Source organism: Neofelis nebulosa, chromosome 10 (genome assembly GCF_028018385.1).
Source record: "Neofelis nebulosa isolate mNeoNeb1 chromosome 10, mNeoNeb1.pri, whole genome shotgun sequence".
NCBI lineage: Eukaryota > Metazoa > Chordata > Mammalia > Carnivora > Felidae > Neofelis > Neofelis nebulosa.
In genome coordinates, this window is record NC_080791.1 from 52,101,550 (window position 1) to 52,115,224 (window position 13,675).

A 13,675-nucleotide genomic window follows, 5' to 3' on the forward strand; every position below is an offset into this window, starting at 1 on the left:
CCCTTCCTTTTCACCCGGCACAGTATATAGCAATTGGATTGGAAACAGGAAGTTATTGCTGGATGAATGAATGGGCGGATATATATTTCAATACCATTATACTTCGTCTTTAGTCTCCTTCCTGCCCAGGGCCTTTGCTCTCAGAAGAACTCTTCCATATTTTGTCACGTGTGCCTGATTGAAAGATACTGAGATTAGCCCTTCTCAATATGACCTCCTTCTAAAAGTCGAATCTTGCTTTCATATGCTGCTCTTGGTCCCGCTAACCCACTTGGGCAAGAGAATTGGAAAGTGGATAGCATCATAAGGAATCGCTGGTGTGTTGAAAGGATGGGCATCTAGTTCTGCAGAGTTGCTGGTTGCTCACTCTTCCTCAACACTCTGCCTCCCCGCCACCCCCGAAAGAAACCTTTTGTCCTTCCCTAATTAGTTATGGATAAGAAAAGTAGATATGCTCCTTTTGTGGTCTTTAATGAATTAATCCCTCATGAAATTTCTTACTGTGGCATAGAAACAAAAGGTTGCAAGCTAATTACCATCCTCATTATTAGAATCCGGGCATGGAAAAATGGCTTCTTCTGGGATTCCTTTGCTTTCTTTGTCCAGGACTAAATCTCAGAGCAGGGAAGTGTTGGCATAGTAATACATTTCAACGCTAAAGAAGATAATGAGCAATACCAGGTGATTAGAGCAGAAACTGCAGGTGATACAGAGCAATTTGGTAGAAACTCTGACTTCTCCTAACTCTTCAGAAAAACAAGCCATTAAGCTGTTGTGGGACATTTTAAGTATAATCAAGGATGCCTTAATTTGAGTTTGAAAGCTGACAGAATTAAATCACTGTGAATAAGTAAAGACACATATATTATGCTAAGAGGAATCATAAATGCAAATGTAAAGGGGAACTTAGGAACCACGGATCTCATCAGTGACCCACCCAAGGCCACACAGGAAGATTGCACACACACATACACATGCATGTGTGTGTGTATGTAATCGTTATTCCTTAGAATAATCACACGAGAAGTACTGCCAATCTCCTATTTCATCAATTCTTAGATGCATATCTTTTCATACTTTAACATCTTTGAACTTGGAATGGATCTTCAATGTCTTAAAATCTCCTTGGGCAACTATTCAAGTTCTTCCAGAGAAGTTTGCTTCCAGTAGTCACATGGGGGCATTATCAAGCTGAGCCCACTTGATATTTTCTGCTTGAGAGGTTTTTGCTTTTGTTTTTTGTTTTTGTTTTCGTTTTGCCTTTTGCTAGGGGTGGAGGTATGCAGGCAGTATAAATCTGGAAAGTGAGCTGGCCTGAACACTTTTGGTTCATGTTTTAAAGAGAGATTTCCACCCCCAACCACACTTCCCGGATGCCTCTCATTATTTCCCCTGCACCAAGGTCATAGCCAGAGATTCACATGTGGGTCTTCTATTAGACTCCTTAGGTTGACATTTTTCTTTTTTTAGTGCAACATTAGATGCCACAGATTCAGGAAGAGCAGCATTATTATCCCTCTTATGTCCTTGAAAAAACTGAGGCCTAGAGAAGTTAAGAAACTTCCCCAACATTAAAAAATATCACTTGGATCCAAACCCATTTCTTCCTGATTCCATGTGCTTTCTGGCACACCACCCTTTATCAAAACACAATTGTGTAACTTTAGGGAAAAAAAATTCTCCTCTTTGTGTGTTGATTTTCTCACGTAAGAAATGAAAATGAGTTGAGTAAAATAATCTAGGAAGGAAATAACATTTGTTACTTATATATATCTAACACAGGTGCCTAACAGTTAACTTTCATTTAATCATTAAATCATTTTACAGGTGATGAAAGTAAGACAGATGGGTAGAGAAACATGTCCAGGATCACAAAGAAAGTTAGTGGTAGAGATTATTGGTAGAACGCCAATAATCCTGACTCATGAGCCCTGCTGAGTCATGCTTGATCTCTGAACTCTTGGTACAGTGTTCTTCCCTATGAGATAATAGCTCCTTCCTGCAATGTATGATTGCCACAGTAAACTTCTTCCTGCAGTATTTGCTTGCTACAGTAATATTGTTGAGGGGTTCCCTGTTGCACATTATCCATATTGTGCATTGTCCTTTCTGCATATGGCTTGTTGGCTATTAGTGGCTACTTCTGTCCCCCAGCTAGATTTGGCCACATAAACAGAGCCTAGACAGAAGGACAGAAGAATCCACAAGAAGACAGATGGTATGGTTAGCTCCCAGCCACCTGCCACAGTAATCATAGGCTTTGCCCTTTCTGCTGCACCATAAATCCAGGACACTACTGCACGGGGCTGGGATCTAAGGTCCTGAAGTTTGGGAGCTTTTTGAATTCTTGGTCTCTGCCTCTTATAGATATCTACAAACTCTGGGAGCTGCTCTCCAGATTTTTTCTTTAGCAGCTTTTTTTCCCCTCTAAAAGTTAGAAAATTCTGTCTGTGCTGGCATTTTAGAACCTGCTTAAGAAATAGCTTGATTCATTGCATCCATCCTTACTCATGGATGTGCTCTCCCCTTAGCCAGGCCAGGTCCCAGGCATGATGCCATTGGAAATGCAGAGCTTAAAAAAGATGCCAGGGCACCTGGGTGGCTCAGATGGTTAATTGTCCAGCTTTGGCTCAGGTCATGATCTCATGGTTCATGAGTTCAAAACCTGCGTTGGGGTCTGTGCTGACAGTTCAGAACCATGAGCCTGCTTTGGTTCTGTGTCTCCCTCTCTCTCTGCCCCTCCCCTGCTATCTTTCTCTTTCTCTCTCTCTCTCTCTCTTTCTCTCTCTCTGTCTCTCTCTCTCTCTATCTATCTCAAAAATAAACAAACATTAAAAAAATGTTTTTAAAGATGCCACAAGGGGGCAGGAGGAAGTAGGTTCCAAGAGGTACCTACCTGAGTTCATTGTGAAGGTGGCTCCTCTCAGGGACAGATTCACATTAACCAAATACAGAAAGATTGATGTATAAGGTCAGACTACAAAAGTGTTAAACCATAGTGACAGATTCTAGTACCAGAAATTCGAATCAGCATAAATCAGGCTACAAGCCCACCTCTCTTTGGGAGCAACTCTACAAAACTGTAAAAGGATGATTGATAAAACAGAACAAGGACAATTAAAAGTGTGATCTTAAGTCATATCTTAACCAAAGCTGTCTTTCCCTCTATAGCCAATGGCTAAAAGTGATTAAAGCACAGATATTGGAGTTGAATGAACCAAGGCTGGGATCTGAGCTCTGCCACTGCTAACCATGTCATCTTGAGTGACCACTTTATTGTCATCCAGCCTGTTTTCCCACCTGTAAAGTAAGAGTAATACCATTATGTACTATAGTAGCCAGAGTCCTATGTTACGGGCTTAGCACAGTTTTTGGCTCACTACAGTCCCTTGATTCTTGGACGTTGTAAGCCATTTTCAAAGTTTTCAGGCACAAAGAAACACAGCAGAATTCAATACACACATTGATTGTAAGACACTTGTGGGTTTTTTTTTTCATTGTTTCAAAACTAAAAGCAATGTCATTTTTTGAACCAAGAAAATAACGGTCACAGACTTTCAATATATGGAACTCTAGTTCTTATGCTCATTGTTAGTACTACTGTTGCGAGTGTCACCATGACAGGCAGTGTCCTTTGGTTGAGACCTTATCTTCTTGCACTGCACTGGGATAAGCACTCCCCACTCCCATTACTCACCCCCACATCCCATAACAGTCCATCTACCTGACAATGCTACGTTCCTGTGTTACAGACTACAGTCTCTTCTTTTTTTTTTAATGTTTGTTTGTTTGTTTGTTTGTTTGTTTGTTTTTGAGAGAGAGAGATAGAAAGTGAGTGGAGGAGGGGAAGAGAGAGAGAGGAGACAAAGAATCCCAATTAGAGGGCTCAAACTCACAAACTGTGAGATCATGACGTGAGCTGAGATGAAGAGTCATATGCTTCACTGACTGAGCCACCCAGGGCCCCATGGACTGCTATCTCTTTTTCTAAGAACTTACTCAGAATTTGTGTCAGCACAGGGAAACAGCTTCTCAAGATATGCATGGTTCCCTGACATACCCTCACTTTGGAATTATTAGTGAAGCATCCTGTTTTCAGGGATCCTTTGTTTGGAAAGTTAGGCAGTCTTTATATGGAAAAAGGCTGTCCTCCTGTGCTCCCCTATGGAAATTTCCCTGTCCATAGCCCGCTAGATGGTCTGATGTGGGCAGTTGCAGAACTGTCCATTTGTAAGAATTGCCCGTGCAGTGAGGAAGGCTGCAAAAGAAGAAGGAATATGCATTCCATCTAGTGTTCCCAAGAGAATTCCAAATATTGAGCTATTCAGGTATTCACTCTTAAAAAGTGTGTTTTAAAATTCATAAAATAAACATAACCCATTTCAGAAAGTTTGCCAAATAGAGAAGAAAAAAAAATCCCTTTGTTACAAAACCCATAAGACAGCCATATTTTGATATATTTGTTATTTTGATGTATTTAATTATATTCTTTTTGCTAGGTGCAACACAGTTAAAATTATAATGTACATATTTTAAAATCCTTTTTTATTGTTAACTTAATATGTGGATTTTTCTATGTTGTGTAGAAACTCGCCAGTACAACATATAAAGCTCTTTGTCTCTGGCTTCTGCCTTAAGTCTCACCTCTCTCTACTCCGGTGTCATCCTCTACCCACCCATACTGAATGGCACATGGTTCTTGAACATTAACCCCTTTGCAATTCATCTCTCACTCTTCCTTCACCTGGTGTATCACTCAGCTTGTCAGCAGGACGCAAAATTCACCTCTAATTGTTCAGATGAAGAGGCTTTAATATAGGAACCACTTACAGAAGGTTAGGTGAGTTTAAGGGAACAGAAAAAGGACGGAGAGGAAAAGAAGAGAAAGGCACTCAGAAACTAGCAAGATGGGAGTTTCTTACCCTCTCAGGGTACCTGATTGAGACATGATTTCACAGCAGGAACAGAACAGGGTGAAAACACCCCATTTCTTCCTCCATCAGTTCTCTTATTTCCTGTCAGCATGCTGCATTGGCAAGATTCAACCAAAAGCCAGAGGATAAGCAAGGACCAGCACTACATTCTGCAGATGTCATCTATCCACTGGGGCACAGAAATAGCAGGCCAGAGGACAGAGAATGGGCAGAGGCAGGGAAGTCAAAGAGAATAACCCTTACTTATGTTTAATTCCAATTTATTCTCCACGTTTTCAGTTTAAATGTTACTTTATCAAGGAAGTGAGAATGGGTTTATTTTCTCCTTTTTTTTTCTCCTGTTGCTTCTAGTGTTCATCTCAAAATAACACATTTAATATTTGATTTAAGTAACTTACCAATCAGTACCATATCTTCTTTTTTTTAAATGTTTATTCATTTTGAGAGATGGAGAGACACATGAGCATGAGTGGGGGAGGGGCTAAAGGAGAGGGAGACACAGAATCTGAAGCAGGCTCCAGGCTCTGAGCTGTCAGCACAGAGCTGGGTGCGGGGCTTGAACCCACGGACCATGAGTCATGACCTGAGCTGAAGTTGGACACTTAACCGACTGAGCCACCTAGGCGCCCAAGTACCATATCTTCTTTGGTACTATTTAAACAACAATGAGCAGCGTCTTAAACATATGAATTCAATAAATCTTTGCATAATTGCCATTTCTAAAGTCTTCAAGATATTTGTTCTAGGAATGGGTCATAATTTACTGGCCTTTGCAGTTTTTTATTTATTAACTGTCTCGTTCATTATTTCAATGTTAGCCCCATTTCCCTAGTTGAACTGTAAACTCTTTGAAGGCAGAGGCTATGTCCATACACATCTCTCTGGATATCTCTACTTCTAGTGCATACACTCATGCATGGCCAGTCAAGCTTTGGTAGACATGAGATCAGAAACCTAAAGTGATGTCAGGTACCTCCACTTTTCCAAAAAATAATTTTAAAAATGTGTCCACATTCTCCTCAAAGCCCCTACCACAACAGTCCTTTTCACATGCAACAGAGGAATTCTCCCCCTCAGTTCACAGAGAAAATACAAGTCCTTAGCTGTTGACTCCAAAACCTTGTGCTAACAAACCATCAAACTAACAAAAATGACCCCAACTCCACTTGGCACTGGCTGCCCTCTTCCTAGCAGTAGGCGAGAATCTACCCTCATTCTTAACCTACTCTCCCTGCTAATTCATCCTCCTTGAATAGATTGCAATGTGTCTTACTTAATGTTCTACCCCAGGAGATTTGGTGAAAGAAGGATGGAAAAAATGGCAGTGGGAGTTTATAATTTTGGATTCTTGCTAGACATCCTCTCCTGAATCGTTGAAAGACCCTGGACAAGCACTGCCCCTCTCTGGGTAATTTCCCTTCTGTGATTAGGCATGATTTTTATGGTCTCCGTTCTTTGCAGAGGTTAAGGGATGGGTTCAAATTCTACTTTGATCATCGTAAACTTGGTGTTCTTCATCACCATATTTTCTCTCTCAACCTTCAATTTCCTTGCCTTTAAATTGGGATCATTAAATCTAGTTCATAGGCTTTTGTTGGGGTTAAATAAAATCAGATGGTAAGATAGTTGCTCAATAAAAATAGTGATCAGGTGGTCACAGACATGGTTGAAATAGTAAAATTGCTCTGTGAGGATACTGTAAGAATGTGCCTGGGAAGGAACAAGTGAGGAGAGGGACAAAGGAAGGAAGGACGGAATCGGGGAAAGAAAGAGGGAAATGTTTGGAGAGAGATAGTTTATAGATATGTAAGGAAATAGAATTTAAGTCAGTGCTTTCCAGTTAAAGAGGCCACAATCCAAATTAGCTTCCTAAACTTTGAGGTGGTGTGACCTCACCATTTAGTGAAAATGTGCATTATAAATAGGCATGTAAATGACTCAGCATGGGGGCTGAAAGTTGGAGGCAGCTTTTGGCAGAAGTAATAATGAAGTGAATCCCATTAGTGATGGAAAGGCAATTAAGAAAAACCTCAATGAAGCTCCAGATCTGAGCATTCAGCTGAAAGATTGGGATTTTGGAGGAAAAAAGGTTAAGCACCGGGAGGCTGTTTATAATGACTTTAATTAGATTGAAAATGAATTGTTTTGCTCTTTTTATCTCTCCTCAAGTTTGCTTTTTAAGTAACGGAGCATCTGTAACAATACTGAGGCACACTTGTCAACTGCAGGGATCAGGAGTAGGAGGTGGTTAGCAAATGGAGGTGATTTCATGATATATTTACTCTTCCTGCAAGAACACTGAGTGGTCCACGCATTTCAGTCAGCAAACCCCAGGGCAGTTTGTTACTGAAGAGGATCTTCTTAGGACTCGACTTTATTACCAGGGACTTACTCCCTAGCAAGGCTGAGGCTGAACATTGCCTTCAATCCCTAGAAAAATGTGACAAATCATCCAACCCAAATTATTGCTTAAGACTGCACTTTGAGGGAGAAGGGAGCCCTTGGATGTTCGTATTTAGAAACCTGGTAGAACAAAGGAAAGATACCACATAAATTACTTTTAATCTTAAAATTCTGTATCATGTTTGTTGATGTCAACAGAGAAATGAAACACCTATTATTGTTATAGATATTAGATGACAGTTGAAATTTACAAAGTGATACCTCTTATCTCATCCTAAATTCAAAAAAAGATTTTGAATAAAGACCTAGTGTCCCTATTCTACAGATAAGGAAACTGAGTCTCCACCAGTTTAAGTGATTTTCCCAGTGTCTCAACAGCGCTTAAATAGCAGAGACCTTACACAAACTGAAGCCTTACATGCCTTTTGTGCATATTTCCTCCACTATACCACTACTGAGTCATAAATAAGTAATAGCTGGATGAACCCTTAGAGGTGACCCTATGCAGCAAGGGAGAGCAAATGTCCAGTGGCTTTTCTGGTTCTGTTTAATGTATAGCTAGACCTGGAGCCCACCTGCAGAGAATACTGAGCACACCTGAAAGGGTATGCAGAGAGGAAGAGTGGGTCCTATTGCAATACTTTTCATTTCTCTGTGGATCATAAAATAAATTTATTCCAATGATTGAAAAGTATCAGTTATTTTTAGTTTTCAAAGTAACCTGGAGGTTGGACAACACTCACCCAGCTGGTAGATAAATTTCCATGGCAACTGATTATTAAGCAGAGATTGATTCTAGAGGCAGACAGTCTACAGAACACTGATTTTCATCCCTGCCTGCATGTTCTAATCATTGGGGAGCATTTAAAAAAATACTGAGGCCTGGGGTCCACCCCTAGAGGTTCTAATTTAATTGGTTTGGAATATAGTCATGACATCAAGCGTTTTTTTTAGGTTACTCAAATGATTTTAATGTGCCACTTGGTTGAGAACTGCTGCTATATAACAAGATTTTTAGGGGCACCTGGGTGGCTCAGTCGGTTAAATTTCCAGCTTCGGCTCAGGTCATGATCTCACAGTTTGTGAGTTTGAGACCCGCATCCAGCTCAGTGCTGACGGCTCAGTGCTGACAGCTCAGAGCCTGGAGCCTGCTTCAGATTCTGGGTCTCCCTCTCTCTCTCTGCCCCTCCCCAATTTGTGCTCTGTTTCTCCCTCAAAAACAAAGAAACATTAAAAAAAAAGAACAAGATTTTTAAAGATTTTATATGGTCTATGTCATTTCACTACCTGGGAAAATGTCAGGGGATTTCAGCTGTTTTCAGCTCCACTCCTTCCCTTCCCTTCCTCTCCCTTCCCTCCCTCCTTCCCTCCCCACCTCCTTCCTTCCTTCATTCCTTCCTTCCTCTCTTCCTTCCATAAATATTCACTGATCCCTCACTCTGATGCATTGTCCAGTGTCAACTCTGCCACCATCGCTATAGTTTAAATCTCATCATCTCTTGTCTCTGGGATATGTACCGTCTTTCTAAATGGCCTTCCTGCCTCCATGCCTGCTCCCTAACAGCACAGTCCCACCCAGCTGGCAGCATATTTCCTCAAAAACGCTTCACTGCTTAAAACTTCTCAGTAAATCCCTTCGATAATTACACAGAAGATAAACGTGAGGCATCCTAATATGGCATACAAAGCTCTTATCATCTGGCCCCCGTTTGCTTGTTCCACTTCATCTTCATTTGAAGTCTCAAAATGAGGAAGTAACGCAGAATTTGGAGCACAGTAGGAATAAACGTCTAGATCTCTTAATATCCAGGGCGGTATGGGCACCATCCCACCCAGCATTTCACAAAACACTGGATTGGCTTTTGAAACTGGTAGTACTGAGACATAAGCCCATGATTGAAAATGCTTATGACTGCTCTGAAACTCAGTCATTAGAGGCCCATGAGTAACATTCATTCATTATTCTCTCAGCAGAAGCTATGTTTTGTGGGTTTTTTCCCTGAAGGAGTGAGGACATCGTTGGAACACTTGATCTTTTCTTGCATTAAAAGGTAAGGGCAATATTGCAAGTGACAATTCTTTTGGATCTGAATTTTTGGTCATTTTTTCTTCCGTTTTATCCGTGTCCCTTTATTAGAAAATACTATAGTAGGCTTCTCACAAAGCACTGAAAATTTTTCCGATCTGTTGTGTTCCTGTGTTTTAAAAGAGAAAATGTCAGGAGAAGAAAATGAAAGCTTTCTTTGAACAATAGCACTGGTCACTGCAAATTATGTCATTTGAATGGATTTCTGGCTAGGCTGCAGAGGGAAACCTGCAGTGTGCTCAGTCATGGGGGAAGGGTCCACTGCAGGATGGTGGGCAGAGGCGACATGACACTGGTCTGCATCCTAAGGGATTTGGAGACTTGTGTTTGGTCTGGACAAGCTTTGACATCCAAGGGAGTCTGATCTGAGGTATAGGCCATTAAACACACACACACACACACACACACACACACACACACACACACACACATTGCTGTAGTGGCAGCATCTGATCTCTAGCGTCAACGTGAAGTTCAGGACCTGTGAGCTCCAGGGAAGTAGGCAAAGCCTAAGTGAACGACTCCAATCCCACAATCCCACAGAAAGGAATTAGAACAAAACTAGGAGGTCAAGGAAAGGGCTCAGTCACCCGTATTGTGTACACAAGGCAGAAACTAGAAGAAAACTTAGAGAGACAGGTTCCCTAATCTCATCCCGGATTTCTGTACTAATTATAGGATTGCAAACTAATTCTAAACCCCATTTTCTTGGGAGGCCTGAAGCTACTGCACACTCCACAGTGATTTTTAGTGTTGGGAAACTTCATTGTCTTTGTGTCCTTATATCCTTTTCTGTAAAACAGGGTGAGTGATTATAGCACCGACCTCATAGTACTGGGAAACTGAGGCCAGGCATTGTCATTCCTCCCCTTGGTGACCAGCTGGCCACACCGAATGACTCAGACAAAATTGCTTCCATTTGGTAATATGCATTCTGATGGTAAAATATTTCTTGGAAATAGTATTATAGTATAGCAAAGTACAGAAGAACAATAAACAGTATAAATTATAATTCCTAACATCAACTTTCTTTTCACACATCTCCTTTTTGAAATATGAAATCTAGCCATTAGTTCTCAGTAAGACTGGTATGATTTCTTTTTCTAAGAGTTTTCTTCTTATTTATGAGTGTCAAGTTTGGGCCTTCCTTTTGGTTTTCTTTGGGTAGGTTTTGGGCCTTTATAGTCTCATTAGCAATTTCCATTCAGAAGAGAAATGCAGTCAAGTGAGACTAGATTTGCCACAAATGAGCTACTACATAGCAGCTTCTGTGGCATAGAAACTAATAAATAGCCCAAGTGTTGTGATAATGAACTACATGTTAAACCTGAACAAATATGCAGAAAATAGTTCTGGTAGTTTCTGTGTGCTCTGACACAGAAGTAGGTAGGTAAAGTAGGTAGGTATTGCCAAACCACCTTTGCAGGTGACGAGTATGCTCCTAAAATTCACCAAAGCTTACATTGCATTGATTCAAGAGAAGATAAGAAAGCCTACAGGCGTCTGGATGATCCATTGGGATGGAGCCGGGCTGCCAGTTTCTAGCATCTTGAGAGGTTGAGGTGATTATGAAATGAGAAAGAATATATGGGCACATTGCAGTGTGTACAGAATATACATGTAGATTTTGGAGTTGGGAATAAGGAGAAAGTCAAGGTCCCCTAGAATGGGCATGCGAGAATCTCCTGGTAAGCGTGAATAGTCAGAAAACAAAGCAGTGTTATAGACTACTGAACTGATTTGCTTTCTGGTACAGTTTAGTGCATATTTAGAGAACACTAAAGGTGGGCATAGCACTCTTTAGGCTCATAAAGAGGGAACAATAGACGAGAAACACTCGAGTAGGTGTTCTTCCAGTGTCTGCCTGCAAACCTATGTGCTAGGTTTTAGGTGTGAGGCCGAGGGAATGGGTAAGGGAACCAAACTCAGAGATTGCATGGACTCATTCTTATTTCACCCTGGTTCAAGGACTGTGGTTCTCACACTTTAGTGAGTATCGGAATCGCATGGAAGGCTTGATATAACACAGGTATGGAGCTCCACCCCAGAAGTCATAACTGAGTAGGTCTGGGGTGGGTCCTGATGATTTGCATTTCTAACAGGCCCTGGTAGATGCTGATGCTGGACCTCTGATCTGGGATACACATTTCTAAGTATTCTTTCTCCCTGTCCTTTCTCTTTCCTAAAAGGGTAGATATGGGCTGCGTTAAGGAAACTTTCTGCCAATCAGCTTAATGAAGTAAACTCCTAACGGACTCATAACTCCAGTCTTTCACTCACATACAAACGTCTGAGATCTAGTTAAAACTCCAGAATTCTTATAGGTATGATGAGAAGCTTGTAAGGTAAAGCGAATCATCTACGTTTACACTAGGTGGCAGAGGCAGGATTGAAACCCACATCTGTTGACACCAGATCCAGGACTGTGTTTCAAACAGTACTTCTGACTGGGAGTTCTGGGATGACTGACTCCTTATGGCCAAGATTATAATGAAAAGAAAACAATTACACTGTAACTCCGTTCTAGTACAAACAGCAGGAAGTGAAATTAAGTTAGGGAAAGCTGATGGCCCCTTACTGTCAGTGAGAACATTGACAAATATATTTCAGAGACATTCACTTCAAGCCTGGACAAACTCATCTCTTCTTCTTGTCTTTTTCTTACCTGGGCCATCTGGATGCATTCTGCTTTTCCATAGACCTCTGGGTATTTTGAGTTGTTTTACTTCATAAAATATAAAAACAGATTCTATTGATGAAGGAAGGTAAATGTGTGCAATCAGCAATATCAGTAATGTTCAGGTTTGTATCTTTATAGCCATCCACCTACTCATGATCATATAAAATATTAAGTTTTCTTTTCCCACGTATGACTACTAAAATAAGCAAATGACAAAAACCAAGAGGAATGGTAAAAAGTATCTTTCTTATTGTCTGTCCCTAAACTTCACCTTGGTTCATGCTTTCCCACAGACTCTTATCTTCTCCAATTTTTTTTTTTTTGATCAAGATATATTTTCCCAAGATAATATAATCCTAAGGGAAATTCTGGTGCCAGCTGTTCTAATAAAGCATTTACCTCAGGAACTCTGCCACCTTACACTTGGAATGGCAAGTAGGGTATAGTAAAAAGGGCCTGTAGGACAAAGGCCTGAAGATGTTGATGTTAAATTGGGATTTTTGCTAACTAGTGTCTGTTAACATGCCATTTATTAGATCCTCAGTCTCTTCATCTTTAAGTTATAATAATGACATTGACCCTGACCAGGATTGGAAGGAGGAGATTATGCCCATTTAAAATTATTTGTAAACTGTAAATGCTACAAAAATGAAAAACATTGTCATGAGTTCTCAATAATGAATCACTTGAATAATTTCCCTGTCTTTCTCTCTTCCCTGCCTCCCGTTTGGACAACTTGGGCTTGTTGCCTTCTCTTTCAAAGGGGGATCAGAAATACATTGCTGGCTTATCCCCCAGGTTCAATTAATGTTTCCCAGGGCAAGGAGCCACTTAACATACATGAATAGGCATTGGCATGGAGTTCAACACGGACTTTCTACACTGAGGTCCAGACAGAGGGTGATGACTCATCTTATTTTTCTGCAGAACTCTCATGGAGAAAAACATTAAGTCCTTTCTGCTGACTTGAATTGAAGGAAAATGGGGTGGATTTTAGAAACTCTATAAGAGTATCGACTTGGTGCTGCATTACTTTAATGGGCCATAAGTTATCAAGGCAAGTGTAACCCTAGCCAATAAGTCAGCCTCTCTATTAGTGCCATGCAAGCCACCAGGGAAAGGGATGGAAACTTCATGTCCATTATTGATTTGAGTTATTGCAGCAATCCTGCCAATTACATATTGTTATTTTTACATCACCAATGCAAAAACTCTATTTCATAAGATTAAATAACCTGCCCATAGTCACTCAGGTGTTGAAGAGTCAAACCAGTCTTTGCCCACATCTTTGGGGCTCTACTTGGTAGGAAGGCTGTGTAGTAAATGGTTCGGAATGCATAATGTAGAAGTAAATTGCATGGGTTTCAACCCCAGTTTTGCAACTTAAAAGCAGTGTGCTTGAGAGTAGTTATTTGATTGATGTGTGATTCAGTCAACTATTTTGTAAAAAGGAGATGGTGATATTTTATGGGGGTAATGGAAAGACTAAATAGGTTGAAACTTGCAAAATGTCCAGTACATATGAAGCCCCAATTCTAATTAGCTATTATTTGGCATATATAGTAGTTTTGT

At 40.6% G+C, this 13,675-nt stretch overlaps 1 protein-coding gene across 13 annotated transcripts in view; it reads left to right on the plus strand.

The window, feature by feature from the left end:
- The window catches only part of TENM4 (teneurin transmembrane protein 4), a 2,920,333-nt gene that overhangs the window by 1,305,864 nt on the left and 1,600,794 nt on the right, over positions 1-13,675 (plus strand). For 12 of the 13 annotated variants that reach the window (XM_058690343.1, XM_058690336.1, XM_058690342.1 and 9 more), the window contains one exon: positions 9,309-9,388. The gene's annotated coding sequence lies outside the window, so the exon portion shown is untranslated. The remainder of the gene's footprint in view (positions 1-9,308; positions 9,389-13,675) is intronic. The other variant, XM_058690335.1, reaches the window with a different exon arrangement.